Here is a 23,563-nt window from a genome sequence, read left to right as displayed (position 1 = left end):
TCTGAAATAGGAGACACTGTTGTTAAACAGAAACAGGTTCTTTCTTGCATGGTAACAAGAGTTAAAGCATGCAGGAGCTGCTGCTTTGTAAGTTTGTCTAAATTGAAGACTTAACCCCCCCCCCTAAGCATTTAATTTAACATGTAAGTGCTGCTTTGGGAAAACTGTCTAGGCCTGATTTTCACATGCTTAAAACCATAAGGTATAAAGATTTATGATGCTTAGTCCCTCAGATATGCCTGTGCTCATATATACCCTGTGAAAAACTTCCAGCAAAAAGCTTAGGACTGATTATTGAGACCCCTGCCCCCGTAGCAGGATTAGAACTAAGAACCCATTCCCCTTACCTCCTTCCTGGACAAAAGGGTGCATTGTTTGGGCTTGTCCACACTTCTGTTTGGCCTGCTGTTTCCCCCCGGGGAAAACTCGCCCTTTACTTCTGAATCAGAGCAAATGCCAACCAGGTTTTCCATGGACTGACATTTGCTCTGATCAGGCAATAGAGAGTGGGTTTTCCTGGGGGAAACAGCAGGGCAAATGGAAAACTGCTCTGACCCACATCTAGAAAGCACGGGACAAGCGGAAACCTCTTGCACCTTTGCTTTCTAGGCACAGGACAAGCGGAAGTCTGGCCAAGCACTTAGCTCCCATGCTGCTTGACTCCTGTAAGGGATTTATACTGAACACCTGCTTTGCTCTACCCTTCTTGGGACTGATCCCAAGACTCACTCTGCTACCACTTAAGAGCTTATAATGGGATGCGCCAGGCAGCATGCCAAATGTCACAAAACATGTAATGGCACACGGCAGAAATAGACAGTATATGTATGCCAGAAACACAGGCAAATATGTTGTCACAAATGTAGGAGGCAAGATTCTAAGCTTTAGCAAATGTTGCTGCTTAAATAACTTACTTGCTTCCCCCTCCCAAATCCCCACTTTCTCTCACAATACATACAGCAGCTAATTGTGTGATTGTTTGCTTAAAAGATGGACTTTCATATATGACATTTTAATTTGATTTTCATTTTTAAATGGTGCATTATATACCATAGAGCATAGTAAAAAGAAAAAGAAAAAGAGCATATGTGGTCTCAAATAGATATTCTTACACATTCAAATTTTCTCCTTTCATTTTTTTTTAAACAATATTATCAAAATAACAATGAAACCATATTTTAATCAATGTTAAAAATGACAAAGCCAAACCATATAAAACAGCCGCAGAGGCAGTAAAACACCATGCATTTCAGACTAAGTCCTAAAGGAAGAACTAGGGAAGTTTTTAATGTTTGATGTTGTTGCTTTTTTATTATTGTTATTGGTGTTCTGTTGGGAGCCACCCAGAGTGGCTGTGGAAACCCAGCCAGATGGGCGGGGTATTAATAATAATAATAATAAGAAGAAGAAGAAGAAGAAGAAGAAGAAGAAGAAGTTGTTTGCTTGCCCCTGCCTCCCACTGAAGGTTGGGCTAAATTTGAATCTATATACAAAAATTAGCATACACAATTTTTATGCCAAGTTGTGCTACAGCCCTTCTGTTGCTAGGTATTGAGCAAAGCCCTGTGTGCAGAGCTGACCATTGATACCTTCTGGGCAGGAAGAAATATGAGGACTTCCTGTTTACGTGGTGCTTTGGTCAACAAGGACTTCTTGAGCTCTAAGGTGCCTTGTATTTCTTGTTCTCTGGTCCTGTCTTTTGGTTTGCATTCCAGTCAAAGTTGCTATCTAGTCATGACTTTTGCCTTGTTCCCCATCTCTTGGGGTGAGTGAAGGAGCAAATTTGTTTGTGTATATATAAACACTACCCTTCAACAGGTTCTCAGGGTGCTTTACATAGTTAATTACAGTAAAAGAAGTTTACTTACAGGAGATATTACTGCACTGCGGTTAGGTCCATATGTTTTATATCAGGGGCAAAGGTAAAAGTAAAGGGACCCCTGACTGTTAAGCCCAGTCGTGGATGACTCTAGGGTTGCGGCACTCATCTCACTTTACTGGCCAAGGGAGTTGGCGTTTGTCCACAGACAGCTTCCGGGTCATGTGGCCAGCATGACTAAGCCACTTCTGGCGAACCAGAACAGTGCATGGAAATGCCATTTACCTTCCCGCTGGAGCAATACCTATTTATCTACTTGCACTTTGATGTGCTTTCGAACTGCTAGGTTGGCAGGAGCAGGGACTAAGTAACGGGAGCTCGCCCCGTCGCGGGAATTTGAACCGCCAACCTTCTGATCGGCAAACCCTAGGCTCTGTGGTTTAGACCTTTTTCTTTCTTTTTTTTTTTTGCATTTTAAAATTTTATTGGTTTCCAACCAGTTATACATTTTTATCCATATCGTAACATTCTTATCCATTTTAGACTTCCTTCAACGTTACTGACAATCATTCGTAGTTATTCCTTTCATACGCATTCCATTCTTACATATTGCCGTTTTCCCTCCCTTCCTTCATTATTTCTAATCGACAATACTTGTTAATTCTTTACAGTGCCTCTTTAAAACCCACTAGCGTTGTATTTACATCACAGTTATTTTCCAGATAACCCACAAATTTCCCCCAGTCTTGAATAAACTTTTGGTCTTTGGTATATCTGATTTTCCCTGTTAATTTATCCAATTCTACATATTCTATCAATTTTTCTCTCCACTCTTCCACCGTTGGAGTTTCCTCCTGCTTCCATCTCTGAGCTAACACAATTCTTGCGGCCGTTGCCGCATACTGAAAAAGTTTACGGTCCTTTCTTTCAATATCTTTTCCTACAATACCCAATAGGAAGATTTCTGGTCTTTTAACGAAGGTGTATTTCAGCATCTTTTTCATTTCGTTGTAAATCTCCTCCCAAAAACTTTTAATTTTTTTGCATTCCCACCACTGATGATAAAATGTCCCCTCTATCTGTCTGCATTTCCAGCATTTGTTGTCTACCTTGTACATCCTTGCCAGCTTCACTGGTGTCATATACCACCTGTAAAGCATCTTCATCATGTTTTCTTTCAAAAGCGTACACGCAGTAAATTTTATGTTCACCTTCCATAACCTTTCCCAGTCTTCCAATTGGATATTGTATCCGAAATCCCTCGCCCACTGAACCATCACTGATTTCACTTCTTCGTCCTTCGTATTCCATTCCAGCAATATTTTATACATTTTCGACAAATTTTTATGTTCATTATTTATTATCTCTTTTTGGTATCTAGATTCTTTTTCCTCATAACCCCTTTCCTTCACCTCCTTTTTGAACATTTCATTAGTCTGAAAATAGTGCAGCCAATCGTATGTAAAGACTTTGACCTGGTCATATGGTTTTACTTTCCACTTTCCTCCTTCGTTGGTCACCATTTCTTCATATTTTCCCCACTTTCCTCTCATGTTGATTTTCTTTACCCCCATTATCTCTAACGGGGATAGCCAGTGAGGAATTTTTGGTTCTAATATGTTTTTATATCTATCCCAGACCTCTATTAAAGCGCCTCTGAAAACATGGTTACCAAACCCCTTGTGAACCCTCTTTTTGTCGCACCAAAGGTAAGCGTGCCACCCAAATCTGTTATTAAATCCTTCCAGATCTAAAAGTGGTTTAGAACCTTTTTCACCCCAAGAGCCACATGACAGTAGTAGGAGGGGCCAGGGGCAAAAAGTGGGTGGGCGAACGGATATGACTCTTCCTTTTGTAAATAGGCTACATTATAACTAGGCAAAAAACAGAGGTTTACACACACACACATACATCCAGGTAAGGAAGAGGATTCAAGGACACATTCCAACCAGGCAAAAGGACCTAAGAAGGGCATAGAGCAGGAGAGGTCAGAGGTGTCCCCCTCCTGTTTTATATTGCCTCACCTGTAGTTGCAGCTAAAAAAACCTGTTTAAGAAACTTGTTTATAATGCTTACCTGTAGTTTCAGTGTTTCCGTGCGCTCTGGTTTCCATCACAGTGTTCCGTTATGCCAGAAGCAGTTTAGTCATGCTGGCCACATGATCCGGAAAGCTGTCTGTGGACAGAGGCAGTTCCCTTGGCCTGAAAGCGAGATGAGCGTCACAACCCCAGAGTCGCCTTTGACTGGACTTAAATGTCCAAGGGTCCTTTACCTTTACCTTAGTTTCAGCTAAAAACCGGTTTAAGAAAAGCTGCCATGTGCTGTGTCATTCAATGGAACTGAACATATACACAACCCTTAGCATTACTCGTCTGAAAAGTTTTTCTCAACAAGAAACAGATATAGGGTGACTGCTAAATATTTGTGATATGGATGAACAACCCCTTGAGTATGTCCATTTTTGTTGCTTCCTTCCACTCTCCCCCCACCCAAAGGCAGTGCTTAGGAAATTGTAATAAATTTGCTGCACCTCCCAGAAAGGGAACTCCAGCGCTTTCTGTTTTCTTATCAGTGAGTGCAGATCTGGATCTCTACCTGTCAATATATATACATAAAAAAGTGCCAGATAAGTAGATTTTACAGGCAATGATACCATGAACCAAATAAATATGTGGGTACAAGACTAACAGGCTTTTACATAATTAAGCTACAAATGCTACAATATTTGTTTTATAGTCTCTGAGTTGCATTTATATGTATGGCAGAATACAGTACACTGATTTCAGTAAAGACAAAATATTTGTGTAACACCAGCTGTAAGGATAGAGAACACATGAGTGCACTGTGTGAAATTATATACAACGTGTAACCACCCTGTGTCTGTGTCATTTTTTTGATGATCAGGCTGCCACCTAGTTTGTGGTACAATTCAAATTAAATGAGGTGAAAGAATCATAGAACCATAGTATTGTAGAATCATAGAGTTGGAGGGGACAAGGATCATCTAGTCCAGTGTTTCCAAAACTTGGGTCTCCAGCTGTTTTTGGACTACGATTCCCATCCCTGACCACTGGTCTTGCTAGCTAAGGATGATAGGGGTTGTAGTCCAAAAACAGCTGGAGACCCAAGTTTCGGAAACACTGATTTAATCTTTTTGCCCAATGTCGGGTTTGAACTCATGACCCTGAAATTAAGAGTCTCATCTGTGGAGACTAGTTTACAATGTTCCAGTTTGCATTACCAAAAATCTGCACTAGTGGAAATGAACCCCAATGGCGGCAGCTGAAATGTTCTTGCATTGCACTAATGGATAGAAAAAGGTTTTAGCTTACAAACTAATTCGAATATGCAGTCCCATAAAATACCATCATAAGCTACCACAAAAAAACAGATAATCATAAATCAGTTTTATAATGGATATTGTACGTCGTGGAGTTGGGAGTTTTTATCTCTATATATTCCACTCAGAATATGAGGCATGAAAATATGTACTTTCATATAATAACTTCTAAAGAACTTTATTTCTCATTATAAAACCATCACAGGCTCCCTGGCATGGGCTTAGTAGCTTGATCTTGCAACAGGAACTAAGGAAAGAAGAACTTCCCCTCAGGCCACAACATTTCACCACAGAGCCTTTACTATAATTTTAGGCAGAACACTTAGTGGTGCCTGTAGCTGAGATTATATGCCTTCATTTCCAGCTCTGACAGATTTGCCAAACTGTTTGGTTTCAGTTCTGCGGATGGAGCATTGGACATAAGCAACACTTTTTGGCACTTTGGCTCTCCAGATACTATTGGACTGCAACTCATATCATTCCTGACCTCTGGCCTTGTTGGCTGGGGCTGATGGGAGTTGGAGTCTAAGAACATCTGGTAGGTCACAAGTTTCCCATCCCCATGCTCTTCCTGGGCAGGCCTGTACTCTTCTTCCCCTCCCCTCGCTCCTCTTCCTGGACTTTTCCTTCACAGCACAAGGTTGAAGTTGGTTACTAGTTCCCAGTTCCTGATTAGCCGAAAAGTTAGCAATATGAAAAAGGAAGGAAAATACACACCTCCCTCATCTCCAAAGTGATGTTTTTCTGTCACTGATGCCCAAAATAAATGTTGGGATACCCATATCATATATCCCCTTGATTAGGGGACTCCTCAATTCAAGCACAAGAATAAAGCTACTCAACTAAAGTTATAATGCTTGCAGATGTTCATGAATGCATGATGAAAACATAAAAACTGAGTAACTGAAGGTGCTTACCTCAAAATCCTGTTTAGGCCAGTGTAAACAGGAGAATGTCTCATTCCAGATGCCAATGGATCCTGCCTGGTCTAGAGCTTCCTGTGGGCACATGACACAGAATCATAGAATCGTAGAATTGGAACTGAGGATCACCTAGTCCAACCCACTGCAGGGATATGCAGTTGCCCCATATGGGGATCAAACTTGCAACCTTGGCATTATCAGCGCCATGCTCCTACCAACTGAGCTGTCCAGCTATCCAGGCTGTGCTGCATGGATATAGGCATCTATGCACAACAAAGATAACCAAAGTATGCAGAAAAATATATGTATTAAGGAGAAGGGTCCCATTGCATAATCTGTTTCAGGCCAGGGCAAAATGTGCAGCCAAGAAAATGGGAAGGTATTCTCCATGAGAAGCCAATGCATCCTGCCCGGCCCAGAGCTTCCTGTGAACGCATAGCACAGTCGAGCGCACCTATGCACATTGAATATAGACAAACTGCAGGAAAAAAGTTATTGGGGGTGTCCACTTGAAAATCTGTTTTGGGGCAAGATAATTCATACACACAAACAAACAAACAAACAAACAAACAAACAAACAAGAGAGTCCCCCTCTACAATATGCTCAATAGGCTCCCTCCCAATGCCTGGGACTAGTGCTCAAATACCAGTGACCAGAGGGGGTCCACCCCCTTACCTATTGTAATGCCCGCCTCAGCTACTGTTTTTAAATTACTGGCAGCATGATTTGTCTAACATTAGCAAGTGTCATTGGGTGAGGCTTGTGAATTTCATTACAGACCCCTCCTGTAATGCAAATTACTTCTTCATAATTTAAACACTGCCTGGAGCCCCAGCTGAGGCATAGCTTTCCTGGGGATTGGCATTGGACTTGTGAAGTTTAATGTGTGTGATACACACACACTCTTCAGTTCCCAACAGCACCATTTATTGAGTACAGTCGTATCTTAGAAGTCAAATGGAACCCGTTCCGGAAGTTCGTTCGACTTACAAAATGTTCAGAAACCAAAGTGCAGCTTCTGATTGGAAGCTCCTGCAGCCAATCGGAAGCTGCAGAAGCCCCGTCGGATGTTCATCTTCCAAAAATAGTTTGGAAACCAGAACAGTCACTTTCGGGTTTGCGGTGTTTGGGAGCCAAAATGTTTGAGAACTAAGCTGTTTGAAAACCAAGGCACGACTGTATTCTAAGTGTATCTTAGCTTTATATTGTTTTAATACAATAAGTCTACTGTACAGCCATTCTGCAACAGTTTGGGATGCATTTAATTTTACGCACTCGCAAGCATAATTGGACAAATCACAAGTACTCTCTGTTTATTTTAGCCCACACATTTCTGTAGGCTGAGACTACTTGTCTGACAAATGCCTGTGCAGAAGCTATTCAGATACCTACTCATGTAACTGAGTAGCCTGACGTCTCTTCCCTGCTCCCACCCCCCGCCTGGGTGACATTTAAGCTTTCCCAACCATTGTTCTTCTGAATTTATTCAGAATTGCCATATGGGGAAATGAAAGCAGCCACTAAGGATGAAAAGATGGATTCCACTAAATATAATGGGAATTTATTACAGTAAGTCCGATGAATATACAGTTTCACTCCAGTTGCCTAAGAAAGGATTCTTCATCTTTTGGAAACTGACCTTCAAATTATTTAACCCCCAACTAAAGCCACCTGCAGGGATGCAGGTGGCGCTGTGGGTTAAACCACAGAGCCTAGGACTTGCCGATCAGAAGATCGCGGTTCGAATCCCCGCGACAGGGTGAGCTCCTGTTGCTCGGGCCTGCTCCTGCCAACCTAGCAGTTCGAAAGCACGTCAAAGTGCAAGTAGATAAATAGGTACCGCTCCGGCGGGAAGGTAAACGGCATTTCCATGCGCTGCTCTGGTTCACCAGAAGCAGCTTAGTCATGCTGGCCACATGACCCGGAAGCTGTATGCCGGCTCCCTCGGCCAATAAAGCGAGATGAACGCCGCAAGCTCTACACACCGCAGAGGAAGAACATGATGTACCTTACCTCTTTGGTTTCCTGCCCCTATGCCCCAACCCTCCAACCCCTATGCATGAAGCTGTGGTCTGTGTCTAAACTGTCATCTGTGCAATGGCTGTCTCAAACATACACCTCAGCTGAAGTGCAAAGTGAGTGTGGCTTAAGTTTTGGTTTTGGAAGCTGTTCTGTGTAAAAATGCATCAAACAGCAGTACAGTATATCTTAAGAAATTATAGGCTAGCTCTGCACTGTGGGTAATTTTTGCTTTTGACCCATTTTCTGCAGTGCAATGGTATTTCATGACCTGCAGTGCTCTTCCTCCCAAACTCCATGATCTCCCATGTTTACAGATGTCAAAGGAAAACCAAATTCAGGCACCCTCAGAAAGTAATGCTGCCAGCTTTACCTCTTCCTACAGTGGTTAGCTAGTGGAATTCACTACAACAAGGTTTGCTGATGGCCATTAGTGTAGATGGCTTTCAATAATGCTCTTCATTGGCAATGTATTAGTCATGCTAGCTAAATGGAACTTCAGCTTTCAGAAGCAACATCCTTAGAAGCACCAAGTGCTTCTAGAACAGCAGAGGAAGGTATATATTGATTTTCACTGGAGTTTCTAGCATTCAGGTGCTCCATTCATACTGAATGAAAGCGCACAGAGCGTTATACTCTCATTTTATCATATACCAGTATTGTAAGAACTGTATTTTTCTTTTTGATGCTTACTGCTGGAAAATTCCAAACCTTTTTGATGTTTTATAAATATTGCTTCACTTCACATTCCAAATAATTGCACCAAGGACTCTTTACTGTAAAACGGTTTTACTATAAAAGTGGTATTTTAACATTCACAGTTTAAAATTGGAAGTATGAAATCTATTATTTTATGCAATTGGACCTCAGAAGGCAACCAGCCACTAGTATTCAGAAGCATTGCTTCCTCCAATTGTGGAGGTAGAGCAGAGGTATACACCCAGACACAGATGTCTACATCTGTCATTAACAAAATAATGTTTTCCAAGATCTTGGGCTTATAGCAGCCTTCCCCAACCTTGGATCCCCAAATGTTGCTGGGGTACAATTAACACAGCTACCACTCTGGAAACTAATCAATATAATCATTTCCAAGAAGCTGCCTCCGGAACAAATGGGAGCCAGAAGTAAAATGATGGAGAGGCAGAGTAACAATTCAGTGGGCAAATTAATATGCAGCAGCATGGATACCTGAAATGAGATTGTGACATCACCTGTTCAAACATCTGTGGTATTAATTGTTTAGTAAGTGTGTGGAGAGGGAGAACAGTCTGCCAGAGCATGCTCCAATAGACTATGATACAGGACTTGAGAGTAGATTGATACCCAGTGATTAAAATGGTATTTAATGCAGTTTTGCAGTCCTGCTCCTTAACGTGTGGGAAATACGATGTGTCCTCTATGTTGCGGGCGCTTGGAAAGAAAGAAAACTGTTTGGTGCATTGTGAGGGTTCTGGGTCAACTTTGATCCAAGTTATGGTCCAACCAATGCTGGCGTCTGGCTATTTTGTGTCCTAGGCGAGGCTAAGTACTTGCACCGCCCCCCAGTTGCTAACTTCAATTTTCAAAAACAGATGTGTTGTAGAAAAAAGTGAACAGCTTAAAACTTGAAACTGCTAAATTTATTTTAAATTGCAAAAGTAAGTAATACAACAATCTTTTATTATCATAAGAAAATATCTTAGCACACAAAGCATTTTTAATGATCTTGTTATGTTGAAATTTAAGTTTCTTCTTTTAAAAAGCTTCAATTTCAGGCACATCAAAATCTCACTTTATGTGCTATTTCTGTTGCATTTCCCCCCCACCAATTCCTTCAGGTCAAGTGCTGATGCTTGGGCATGTTCAAATTGATATAGCTGCCAAGCTAATTAGTCTCTTTTGCAACATTGTTGAGCATATGTTTTATAAGTTTGAGCTTTGAGGACCTGCATTCATCCCTTGCTACTGACAATGGAAGTGTGAGAAGGATCCTTAGGGCAACAGAAACATTAGACACATTATCTAGGAGTTTTTGCTGTAGTATGAAGAGATGTGGTGGCATAGACTTTGGAAGCCTTCAAGCTATAAGTTTACAGCATAGATATTCAGCATCAACATATTTGCTTCTATTGTGCATCAATGATTTTTCCAAATTCTTGCAGGCCTTATGTACATCTTCAGCAGACATTTTGTTGATACTACATATATCATACAGGAAGCCAAATAGGGATTTATGTTGCTGTAGCTGTTGGAATCTCTCTCCAACATATTGAATGGCCATGTTTAAGCACAGCTGCCCAGAGTGGCTGGTGCAACCCAGCCAGGTGGGCAGGGTATAAATAATACAATTATTAAATTATTATTAGCAGTAGAAATCTACTTTGAATTTCTGCTTTGGATCTTGTGATGCCTCTTCTTGGGCTTCATTCTCAAACTGCCATTATAGAAGCATTGCAAAAACCACATGTTAAATGTAAGAAGGGGAGCTGATATATCTGCGAGAGAAGACAGAGGTGGTTTGGGGAAGATGGTGAGCAGCTGCGCATTACTGTGGTCAAGGACTTTCAGACAGGAAGTGGCAAAACCATTCATGAACCATCCCATAAATACAAAGTCCTGCAGTCATGCAACCAACATATTTACATATTTACCCGATTTCTACAACACCCTATAAAAAATGTATTCCCAAGACAGTTAATACAGTACACAATAAAGCAACCAGAGAAGCATGTGTATATATAAAAATTATAAAGCATGTTAATGAAATAATTCAGAAACAAAACAGCCATAAAAACACATTCCCAAATAAATCTCAAATGTTCTGAACATTTGAGGCAGAACACAAATAGGGCTCCTGAGAATATATTCAGGAGTATATGCCACAGGTCTGAAGCTGCAGCTGAAAGGACTCTTCTCCTAATACATACTAATCTCAACTCCTGGGAAGGCGGCACTTAGATTGGCAGTTCCGAAAGCCCCACTGGGCTCATAAGGGAGAAGGCATCTCTTCAGAATTTTGAATTAGCTTTGGAAACTGGTAACCAATGCAGATGGTTTGATATCTGTTTGCACTAGAGCTGAACTAAAAAGTTATCATGTGAGAAATGGGGAGGGATGATTCCCTACCCCCAACCTCATGAAGTCTATCCAATTTTTATGGACTGCAAATTCTGGTGGACAAAGTAACCCGCCCCCCCCCCCTTAAAAAAGTTTTAAAACTGGGGAGAGCAGCAAATGCAATCTTCCTGGCTGCCTCCTGGAAGCTGCCATTCCCATCCCCACCCACAATGCCGCAGGCAGTCCACAACCATAGTGGTCTTATATGCAAGAGCACATTTTCTCAGGACATTTTGGGGGACCCTCCACTAGTGGCTGCCCCCCCTCAAACTGGTTCCAAATGCCCTGCATGACAGTAGGGTTGTAAATTGGGTGTCATTTTGACGCAGCTCTAGTTCTTGCACTTGATACTTCATGGTGTTATATGTTTACCAGATTTTTTTCAATGAATCCGGGGACACTACACTTTTTGTTTTAAACTGAGTAGCAACAGGGAGTCAGTAGTGGGGATGGTGAGGCAAAAGACCCTGGGCCCAAGCACACATGCATATTGTATAAAGGTGCAAAGCCCTTCTTTTGCACCCTGTGAAACATAAATGTGCAGTTTTTTAAAAACGGCAATGGCACGCCACCCACCCGTGACTCCTGAGCCTCCCCCGATCTCCTTCCCCCTTCGTTTTGACTAATCGGGGAAGGCTTGGGAGTTGTGAGCGGGCGGCCGTTGCCCAGTTTTATAAAACTCTGCGCATTTATGTTTCACAGGGTATGAAAGAAGGGCTTTGCACCTTGCCTGGCAGAGAAACTGCGTGCCTTGCGCCCCTCCTGGGCAATGGCCACCCACTCGTGACTCCCAAGCCTCCCCTGATCTGTCAAAACAAGGGGGGAAGGGGGCAGGAGATCTGTACAGCTGGACATCCCCGGTTCCCCTTCGGCAGCGGCAGCTGCGCTACCAAGCTGGCTCCGGGCTGCTGAGACTGCCGCTGCCACGTTTCCCGGTGACAGATTTGCAAATCTGGGGACATTCCGGGGATGGAATTTGTTTGGGGACAGATTTGCAAATCTGGGGACTGTCCTTGGGAACCGGGGATGTCTGGTAACCCTATTATAGATGTGGGTGGTGTTATGTATTCAAGTTCTCACCCTGGCCACCAGGAGTATTGTGTATGTAGTTTTCACTCAGGTCCACGTCAGTTATTTTAGGCGGGAAACCCTGGGTTGTTGTTGCTACATTGTTGACAGCCGTCTGCCTATAAAAGCAGGCCAGCTGAGCTGCTTGCTGTTCAGTTCTGTCCAGCTTACAAATAAAGAGCTGCTCTGGAGAAATCGCTGTGTTGTCTGCTATGTTCGCCCACAACTTAACAGGTAAAATTGATAAATGCTAGGATTTTGGTTATTTGTGGTATGAAGGGAGAATGCAAGCTGCAAATGAATTTCTGGGCTGGCTTATGCAAACCAGCCTGGCTGGCTGGGGGAAGAGCATACCTGTTAGCATTACAGAAAGGTGTTGATTCTTTGGCCTGGGGAGTCACATGTCACAAAGGTTGCCTTTGTGTTTGTGTTAACTGTGTGTTTGAGGGGACAGGAAAAGGGAGGTCTGGGCAGAAGGACAAAGAGAGGTTGGGATCCATCTTGGGGAGAAGAGGGAAGATTGCCTGCAATACTTTGGGCAATGCCTTAACATCTGGACTTCTTTCATGCAGTCTCCACCATGCCTTCTATTCTCCAAAGGGACACAGACCATGTGTGTTTGTGTGCCTGTGGCCTCATGCACTCTTGCCGCTGCTTGGCAGAGAGAGGAGCAGGCACCAGGCTTTTGTAACTGTTATGTAGTGTAGTTTCACCCTGGGCCAACAGGGGGATACTGTATATAGTTTTCACTCAGGTCTGTAGATAGTTTTCACTCAGGTCCGCGTCTGTTATTTTAGGCGGGAACTCTGGGCTGTTGTGGTTACAATGTTGACAGCCGGCTGCCTATAAATACAGGCCGGCTGAGCTGTTCGCAGTCAGTTCTATTCCAGCTTACCATAATAAAGAGCTACTTGAAGAAATCGCTGTGCCGGCTGCTATGTCAACCCACAACTTAACAGTAACAATACGTTAAAGAGGCAGCAGTAGCATTTTAAGCTATTGGCCCATTTTCCAAGGCAGCCCCACTTGAAATAAAGTAGGCCAATCTGGAGGTCAGTCACCAAGGTATGGATTACAGTAACCAGGTTTCTGTGTTCCAGCAACTGGTGCAATTGGAGACGTTGACTAAAGGCGTCTCAGGCTAGATACCATCTAAGATTCTGTAAGTCATCATGGTTCCAGGAAGGCTGAAGCCCTGGAGTGTTTGGGGGGAAGTAATAAAGCCATTCGCCCTACTCACATGGCAAGATGTCTTCAGAGTTATGCGATCATGGTCTGCGGAAGTGGCTCCCAGACACCATCCATCACATAAGAATTAAGAATTGGGCCTCATTATTTCACCTCCTACTTGGTAGATGCAGGGGCAAGATTTAGATCACTGATGGGAAGAATCTGTGGCAATCCAGATGTTGTTGGACTCAAGTTGTAGTCCACAAATATCTGAAGAGCCACTGGTTCCCCACCTCTACTCTAGAGAGCCTATGGTGCTGCACACATACAGACAACACTTCCTCAGAAAACACCATACAGGCACACCTTCATATCGAAGGCAGGAACCAGTTCAGCAGCTGCTTCACAAGCAACTCCAGGAAGTTAAGGTAAAAATATGAATGAGAGTAGTGTATTCTAATACTAGTGCGATTTTTTGTTTGTTTTCAATATGACTGACACTGTTTAATAATAAAAAGTATGCATGGTGAAATCCTCATCTTCATTTTTTAATTCAAGAGTCGTCTTCTTCACCTTGCTCCCCTGTATTTCAGCTCTCCTATTGCGACCGGGGCGGACCTACATTTGGGGAGCCCTGAAGTTTTAACTGCTATGGGGGTTCCTTCGCATCCAGCATTGAGGTCTGGGTAGCCATTGTGATCTTCAGTGGATTTGTTCCATGACAGATTGCCACATTTTCTTTTCTTTTTTAAGTTAGCTACTACATCTCAGTTTTTGATTAAAATTGCTGTACTGGATTGTCTCACATGTCAAAGTCACTGGTGTGAATAATTATTTCCTATACTTTATAGTTTTCAAGTAATTGGGTGTGTGTGTGTGTGTGTGAAAATACATGAATAAAGTCGTTTCTTGGGCCTCAGTGGGATTAGGGTCCCTAAAGCTTAAACTTCATTAATTTCATAGTAGATCTGCCCCTGCTCGCGACTCTGGGATGCTTGAGGACGCCGAAGAGCGGCTGTTCCGCCGGGCTGAGGAATAAAGGGCTCCACTTCGCGTTCAGGATATAACAGGGCCGAGTCCGACGGACTGGAAGGACACTCCCCGGCTGCCGGCAGTGATAAACGCATTCGGCGGAGAGCTCTCAGCGTCTGGCTATCCAGAACGCCGCTCCTACCCAATGCGCGTTCCGCGCGCTCTCCGCCGGGCGCGGCAAGACCCGCTTTGCCTTCAAGCGCACACGCTAAGCAAGCCGGAATGCAAAAGCAGAGCAGCGGAGACCGCCCAACAACGCATGCGTGCTACCAGCCCTTTCGCCGCCGCCTCCTTCTCCTTCTCCTCTCCGGCTGTGAAGCTAACGTTCCGCCCGCATGGAGATTTCACAGGAGCGCCTCTCCTATTGGCTGCCTCCCTCCCAGCACGCGCGTCTACGCCACACCTACTTGGCTCCCTAGTTTCCCTTTGAGGCGTCGAGGGCCAATGCCTCGCGCTCCTCCTCCCCAGTCCGCGCGCGCCCTCGTTGCTCGTAGTTCCTCAGCTCGGATTACTTCTTCCCCTCCCTCCCTCCTTGCCTGCCTTCGGTGCGCGCGTGAGGGGAGCGCGTTTGCGCGCGCCGTTTCTCCCCCTCGTCCCCCCCCCTGCGCTCTGTCAGTGTCTCGCGCTCCTCCAGTCTGTTGGAGGCTCCGTTAAACGGCGGTGGGTTCCTGTTTCCGTCTTTTCATCACTCCCTTCCCCCGCCGCCGCCGCCGCTCCGTTTTCCACCGCCGTCTCCCTCCGCCTCTTCTTCACAGCCGGCAACCTCAGGAGCGCCGGCGCTGAGGAGCAGAGGTGACCAGGAACCCAGCCTGCGGGCGGGCGGCCGGGCAACACGGGCACCCAGGCGGGTAAGGCGAGGCCGTGGGGGCGCTCGGGGAACTTGAGGGATGCTGCTTCTCCCGCTCCAGCCCATCCTCCCTCGCGGGCCTGGCGCAGCAGCAGCAGCTGCGGTTACTGATGAGGAGGGAGGTGGCGGGCGGGCGAGGGGTGGCTGACTGGGAAGGGGAAGGAGTGATGTGGGGGGACCGGGGACCTTCCGCCGAGGCCGCCTGGCTCTTGGGGTTCCTTCGCCTCGCCCGGGACAAAATCCTCAGGGAAGGAGGGAGGAGTAGGTGTCGTCCTGGCCGGGGCCTGCCTGCGTGCTCCGGGAAGGCGGCCGGGGGTGTCTCAGGCCGGGGGTGTAGGTAGGAGATGGTTCTCTTGTTGGGGCAGCAGCGTTGCTATGTGGGTGCTAGGAAAGAGGCGGCGGCGGCGGCAGCAGCAGCAGCAAAAGCAATGCTGATGCACACACACAAAAACACCCAGGAAAAAAAAAAAGGACGTGCACAAGCCAAAGCCCCGAACATCGTGCGCGGAGGCGCCCGCGAGAGACGCGGCAAGCTGTACAAAATGCAGCACGAGCAGCCAGTGTGCAAGGAGCTGGGGGTGGGGTTGCCATCTGGGGAATAGGCGGGGGTGGAAAAGGAGGGGTAGGATGTGCTGAAAGCGAGCGCTGAAGAAGAAGAAGAACAACTGCGGGAGTGGTCTTGCTTTTCTTGCACCCCCGCCCCTTGTGTAGAAGTGGTGGCTTTCAACTTTACTTCAGAGTCAGGAGGTGCAGCCGGTAGCTAGCGAGGGTGCATACTCCTTTTATTTCCTTATATCTTGCTTTTTGATGGGCCTCATTAACAAGCATGGGCGCTTGGCCGTCCGCCTTGCCATTATCGTTTTTCATGTATCTGTTTTAGTCAAATTTCTTACTAAAACAGGATGTTTTTGTGTTTTATGTCATTGGTTCTGTTTGTGCTTGGATACCTTTCGCATTTAGTTCTTTGGACTTTTTAAAACTTGTGCTGTGTTGTGTGAGTGACTCAACATGTCAACTAGAGACTATTTCAATAAAAGTTGCTGTTACATCCTTTCCAAATGTTCATGGATGATCCCCATTGCAAAAAAATTCAGAAGACTTGAGAAACTATAGACAGGGAGATCATAAAGACCTCTAGCATAAACTGCTACTCTTTCTTTCCTCTTTATATCCTCAAAACCTGTGGACACATCACCACTTACTTCAGAAGTGCATATGGTATTGTACAGCTTCCGTAACCTGTTCTTGACCTTAACTCTGCAAATATTTACACACATTCTAAATTTGTTTATTGATAGTTTAACTTTTGGGAGTAGTCCTTTCAGTGGGGCTGTTGACACCAATAAAAATAGTGGTATGTGTTTGACGATCAGAACATAGCATTTTAAAGTACTTTAATGGTACAAAATGTATTTGCTTCCATATGGCTTGAGCTTGCAATGTTGATTTAAATTTTTGCTCAGCAAGGAGTGCCAATATTGTTTCCAGTACTAATGTCTCAAATTTCCAATTGTTAATACATATTTGGACAGTCCTCATCTTTTAAAAAATCCTAAAAGCTGAAAGGACTATAACAAATTATTCATCAGACTTATGCCTTCGAGTCTTTCCTTCATATTTTCCCAAAATTGCCCTGTTTCAAAGGAATAGAAAGTAAGGAACTTACACTTTAAAGTCTATGAAGTAGATATTTAAAATCAGTTGCTGGTAAGGGGTTTTGTAGAAAGATACCTGGTACAGTATGCCATTTCTTTATTAATGCAATTTTGCTTTGAGTAATGGCCTTGTTGATCATGCATCCTTTAGATATGGTACTCACTTGCATCCTGCAGATGTTCATTCTTTTGTAATAAAAAACAGAAGGAAAGCCTTCTTGCAAGCACAATCGTAGGTCTGTCTGTTTAGAAGTAAATCCAGTGGGATTTATTCCTAGGTAAGTGTATAGGATTGACCTTAGATTGTATCTTCTGATAACTTTGTTATAGTTAACTGCACTGACTTGTTTCATACTTCATATCATGCAACTACTTAGAATGTCCATAGAGTTGAGCTGGGTGCTTAAGTTGTGTTAAAACAGTGTTTATTTCAGAAATGTAAGTTGCTAGAAGTAAGAAGTACTAATAGTTGATAAAAGCAGAGGCTTAATTTTGGGTAAGAATTCTCGTAGAGTTTTTGTTTTAATTTGCTTAGACTATTTCTTCAGAGGAGTGCAGTGAAATACTGTACAGAAAGGTTATATGGTAGGCTACTTCACGCTACTCAGCAACCAAGTAGGCTATTTAATAACAGCTGTTCAATAATAATAAATTGTGTGGAGAATTCCTTGATTATAAAATTTCATTCTAAATAGGTTATGTTTGCATGTAAGTCTACCAGCAAACAGGTTAGTATAGGTACAATAAAACTGAGTGTTTCTTCCATCTGAAAGAGTGTTTACTGTTAAAACAAACTGTAATGAGTGTCAGTACTGTTCCAAATAGTACTGTCTTGGCAATATGGATAATACAGACACATTCCTTTAAAAAGTAGTTCTCGTCATTTTTAGAGACTCACTTCATATTATTTGAAATGTTGAGAGGCAGTTTCAATCTCTGGCTTTTGTAGCTGTGTATTCCATAATGAAAAAAGTAATTACAGTGTTAAGTTGGTCTGGAGGGGGAGCTAGTGCTAAAGCAAAACAACATTTAAATTTATGTTAGAATCCTACAGACCTTACAGGACTGTTTCCCGTTTGATTGTGGTATGTTCTTATTACGGTTATAATTGCTTAAAATGCTTCAAGGGAAAAGAAAACTATTTTTATTATGCTGTACTCTAATGCCTATTCATTCAAATATGTTCAAGAAGTTCATATAATAGTGTTTCTCACAAACAGTGCATAAAATGTTGGCTTGGAACATATGTCTGCAGACATATCTTAAATCAATTATTTTTTTCTGAAAGTAATGACTCTGTTTCAGTGTAAAAATAGTTTTTAGTGTAGATGTATTCTTCTTGTATTTCTTTTGCAACCTGGTTTATAACCAACTAAGTTAAAGTACTTGGGTTTAACCTGAGTTGGACTACAATCCTAAACATACTTTCTAAGAAATAAGCCCATTTGAACCCAGTGAAACCATGCTTTTTAGTGTCATTGAACTCTTAAACTGCTTAAATCAAAGTACCTGCTTGCTGACTGGTCTTATAGTATAGTAACTTCTTAACCTACTTAACTGTTTATATATTTTTTTGAAATATTAAGTGCTTTATAAATGTTTTTAAATAAATAAACCCAAGATTAGTCCTTTATGCACTTACTTGGGAGTAAGCCCCAGTGAATATAGTGGGACTTACTTTTGAGTAAATATGCATAGACTTGGAAGAGGTCCTGTTGGTACCTTGAAGGTAACATTTAGGCTTCAAACAAAATTTCTCTTGGTTCATTTGTGTCCTTTTCTCCTAGATAGGTTTCTTGTTTTGTTGGGGGCAAACATTGAAAAAAATGTGATATCATAATTATTTATTTGTATTGATCAGTATTGGTGATTTGTGTGATTTGCTGTCTTGCTCTGTATGACATTGTTGCAGTGCTCAGTAACATCAGCACCTCTTGTCAAGTATAGCACCTCTTGTCAAGTAGTGGTATAATTGCTACACTGGTGGCAGTTCTGGCTTTCATGTGTTTCAGTTCACTTCTATGTCACTTGTTCATGACTAAGTTCAAAAATCATATCTGTATCTCAGATAAGGTCCTGTAATTAAGATAACTGTTCTGCACTTTGCTCTTTGTAGAAATCTTGGAACAGGGTTAAATAGTGTAAAGTGTGGGTTGTAGCTGGCTTGTCAAGGCATTTTCTCATGGTGCTGTGTACAAATTTGTCCACTGTCAGCTTCTTCTGTGGAGAAAGCCTTAGCAGGCTGAGTGGTGGTATTGCATATTTTTGCTTTAAAAGAATGATTCTTCACTTATGATGTAATTCTTGTGATTAACTTGCAAGTAGGGACTTGTTTGTATTTTGTTAACCTGTATGCAGCTTTGCATGACAGTGAGCCACATACCAAGCGGAAGTGTTACAGAAGTGTAGTAGAAATTACTGAAATACAACTTGTTAAGGAAAGCAAATGACACAGTATATGGATCCTTGTTCCTGGGTGGATTAGATTGACTTTCAACCACTTTTCTAGCCACCTTCTCTCCAAGCTTCCCTCCCCCACTGCTTGTGATAGAAATCTGGGAGCTCGAAAGAAGTTTTTGTAGTTTTTGTAACACATTCCCTCATGGCTTTAAAACGTGTTTCCAGGTGGAAGATGCTGCCTGCACAGTAGTCTTAAAAGGTTAGGCTCTGTACTCCTCTTTGCCCTGGGATGCTTGCTCAAAAAATAAAGAGAGAGCATTCCTCTCGTGTGTGCATATATTGATTGATATATCTGATATGGTAGCACTCCATGTGCATATAAAATGAAGGTGTGTAAAAAGGGGCAGTGGATGCATGCCACTGAAGTTGCATATCTCTTTGGCCCTACCACAATGCATGGATGTCTGCACAGGTGGAGCCTATGTATGAATTCTTCCACTTGAGCTGGAGTGCTGTTCAATTAGATACAACTTCTGGGGAAGCCTATGCACACGTGTTTCACCTAAGAAGAGTCTTCACTCATTGAATATCCATGCAATATGTTGCCCCTTTGAATATCTAGAGCCCCTTCACACAGTTGATAATAGTTAGGAGCAGCATTTAGGAATAATTCTTTAAGAAAAAAAGTTTGACTGTACTAACAACACTTCTAGGGGTTTCAAATGTCTATGCAAAAAACAGTAATATAATTACTGTTCTTGTTGTTTTAAAAAAACAACCAGCAGAAGTCCTTTAGGTCCGGAGGGTGTGTGTGTCAAAATCCAGTTTCAGGAAATGCCTTTATTTGTATTTTCATTGTTGGATTATTATTTTTATATTTTTATTTGTAAGCTGCTGTAAAAAAAAGGCTTAGTAAATACATTTCTATACTACTTTTCCAGGATAAAATTCTTCCCAAGATGGTTCAGATAATGTATCAAAGTACTGTACAACAGTAAAATACAGTAAACATAATTTAAAAGTGTCTTGTCATTTTAATACAGTATAACATAATCCTATATTGTTAAAAGTATTGACTAACATCTGTTCAGTGCTAAAAATGCAACATAGTTCAGTCACCAATATCAGATTCCAAACCATAATTTGTTACCTTAAGCGAAGGTAAAATATCCAGTGACAGGGCCTTCCTAATATCATTCAGGTGGACTTCTACAGTATTTGAGAGTTGTGAGACCACTGCTGAAAAACCCCTCGCCTGCATGTCTGCCAGCTTAACTTCTTTTGCTGGCAGGCATTTCAGCAGGGTTTCAGATGCAGATCTGCTATTTCAGCAGGGTTTCAGATGCAGATCTGCTTTGCTTTGAGCAGTGCCTTTGGAGGGGAAAATTAGGGTATAAGTTTTAAAAATAAATAAGAACGTACCAAAATTGTAAGCAGCCTTCCAAGTTCTATTGTAACTTAGTTTTCAAAAATTTGGCTGCCTTAGAGTTATGTGGAACCAGTCAGGGATTATGAACATGTGGCACTTAACTCCCATTAGTTTCAACTGATGTGGTCTGGGATGATGTAATTGGTGATTCAGCAAAGGCTGCAAGTTTCCCATCCTTGTTTTAAATTGTGGCCCTCAGCTGTTGTTGGACTACAACTCCTATCTTCCCTAGCAAGTTGCTGGTAATTTATTCCCAGTAATAAAGGAAGGCAGTTCTGATAGGACAGTGAAGATGAGTTTAAGCTTCAAAGCAAGGGTTTATCTCTTTCTTTGCCACTGGATTTGCTGAAAGCACCAAAGGGTGAGTAGTACGTAAGTATCTTATTCTGGTATTACTTCATCTTATCTTGCAGTGGTATGTATCCTGAGCCCTTGGGATGGGGATGGTTAAAATGTAATAAAATAAGTTTATTCTATTCCTGTTCTTCATGTTCTTGTTTCTTCTTCTGACCAGACGTAGTTGGCTGAAAGGTAATCTGAATCAATTTCCTTCAGAAGGGGAAATGCTACTTTCTTCACCACTTGACAATATATTTTAGAGAGAATAGTACTTTTTTGATGCTATGATGTTTATTAGTTCTCTCTTGCATCATGATGTAGAAATGATGATTATCTCTTCTATCAGCTTACACAGACCAGTGGTGTGAGGGCACTTGCATTATCTCCTTGTTACTGGTTACCTTTTCCTCCCTTTCCTTGAAGACTAGAAGCTGATAAGAGAACCAAGTTCAGCACACCCCTATAAATAAACTGGAAAACAACTTTTTCTTCTCCAGCTATAAAGTAAATTTTGTCCCATCTGAGTATTTTTAAGGCTCCTGTTCTGTATGCTTGCTCTCTTCCGCGTTTCTGCAAAGTTATAAGGGAATTAGCAGTTTATTTCACATTGTTGGCTCTCCAGGTTTTGCAGTTAAGCATTTGCTCATGTAGAGGTAGTATAGTGAAATGTGCCGGAGAGCTTCACTTTGATTTCTACTTGTTAAAGATTGTATTGAACAAAATCTTTGCATGTGTGGAATGACTTCTGCACATGCTGTGCAACTTTCCCTTCTTTCCCTTTTATTCTGCATGTCCCCTATATCTGCTTTGAAGGGTTGGGGAAATGCACAGAGCAGGTGAAGGGGAGGAGAAGTTCCATTATGTTTATAGAAGTAACTCTGCATGTGCAGTTATTTAGTTGAACATGACCCTAAGACTACAGTCCTGTACACATTTCCCTGGGTATATGTTCCATTGGTCTTCTGAGTAAACAGGCCTAGGATCAGGTTGCACATAACTACCGGTATAAGTTGGAATGGACAAATTTGACAACAGTTGGAGATTTTTGTGGTGGCAGTTCATATATGGTCAGAGGTTTTCCAACATCACTGTCTGCCTTAATGAAGGATTCTTAGAAGAAGAAAAACTTCAGTGGAAGGCCTTTGTCTGTTCCTTTGAACCTGGTATTTTGATCAGGTGCAGTTTGCTTTTGTGGGGGAAACTTTTTCTTAAAGACAGTTCACTTTTCTTGAAGTAAACAACATCTAAGGTTTAGAAGTGGGCACTATTCAATTTGATGCTCTGTTTCTGACTAGTTGTGGCTTGATTTCCAAAATATTGAGAGGCAGGAATGGGAGAGAAGGAATGAAACTACCCTGGGGTGGCGGTGCTGTTGTTAAATTTCTGTCCTTCCTATTGATGTAGAAAAAACCTGCTCCTTTTTCCTTATGGGGTATGCAAGAGCCCGTATAGAGTCCTTAAGTCGGTTCCCTATCTGTAGGAAAAAATAACAGAGGCCAGCCAGAGAATATTGAGAAGCAAAGCAGCTAGTAAGCCTGATCTTTATTAAACTGCTGCAATAGAGTCCTCACTCACCACATGTAGGAGGGAGGAGGAACCCAGAACAATGGTGTGCAAGCCCTTATATAGACTTTTGAAATTGCCCCTCCCACGCTGTAGCTCAAGACCACCCCCAAAAACACCATACATACACCACAGAAGGAGGCGGTCTACAACAAAAATCCTTTCTGCCAGGATACCTGACAATGGCCAGTGATTGCTTTACTTGGGCAGCCTGCCCATTCTTTTGTGATGGTAAATACTTTAATTCCTGAATCCAGGTCACAGGTTCTCACCCTATTCATACACAAAGATGCCCTAAAGACAGGTAAGCAAAAGACAATGGAGGGGCTTTCCCATTTCCTTCCTCCTTGCAGAGAAATATTTGAAGTCAATTTGGGAGAGTCAAAATGGTTTCAGGATTGCTCTCTTGTACTATTTCAGACACGTGGTTTATATACTTATGTATGTGTTTGCTTTGTAAATTTATGAACATTTAATTTATATATTTGAGACCTTAATTTCTTATAACACCTCCCAAATTTCCATCCTGCCCCGCCCTCCTCAAGACAACAAACAACAAAATAGCAAAAAAAAGCAAACTTTTTTTTAAAAAAAGAAACCAATCAAATATTCTCACAGCTAAGGTTCAAGGTTGCTAGGAACAACATATTTCAGTCATCAAAGACCTGAGATTTGATGTTAGGTCTTTGGAATTGGAAATATGTATTGGACAATTTCCCATAAAAGACTTTGAAGACTTCAGATGTGTTGTGTATCATCTAAATATTCAATGCAAGTATGTTAAGAGGATTATTATCTTTGACCTTAGTAATAGGTATGAAATGCACTGTAGTGTGTAAACCTCAGAGCAAAATGAAAA

The 23,563-nt window shown here is 42.3% G+C and overlaps 1 protein-coding gene across 2 annotated transcripts in view; it reads left to right on the top strand.

Annotated features, from left to right (window-relative positions):
* The first annotated feature begins 14,783 nt into the window (after positions 1 to 14,783).
* FUT8 (fucosyltransferase 8) overlaps positions 14,784 to 23,563 on the top strand; it is a 91,901-nt gene continuing 83,121 nt past the window's right edge. Inside the window, exon 1 of one of the 2 annotated variants that reach the window (XM_083460440.1) lies at positions 14,784 to 15,319. The gene's annotated coding sequence lies outside the window, so the exon portion shown is untranslated. The remainder of the gene's footprint in view (positions 15,320 to 23,563) is intronic. The other variant, XM_083460439.1, reaches the window with a different exon arrangement.

The sequence above is a fragment of the Podarcis liolepis genome (assembly GCF_965112155.1).
Source record: "Podarcis liolepis genome assembly, chromosome: 1".
Taxonomy (NCBI): Eukaryota; Metazoa; Chordata; class Lepidosauria; order Squamata; family Lacertidae; genus Podarcis; species Podarcis liolepis.
This window is presented reverse-complemented; position numbering and strand designations above follow the sequence as displayed.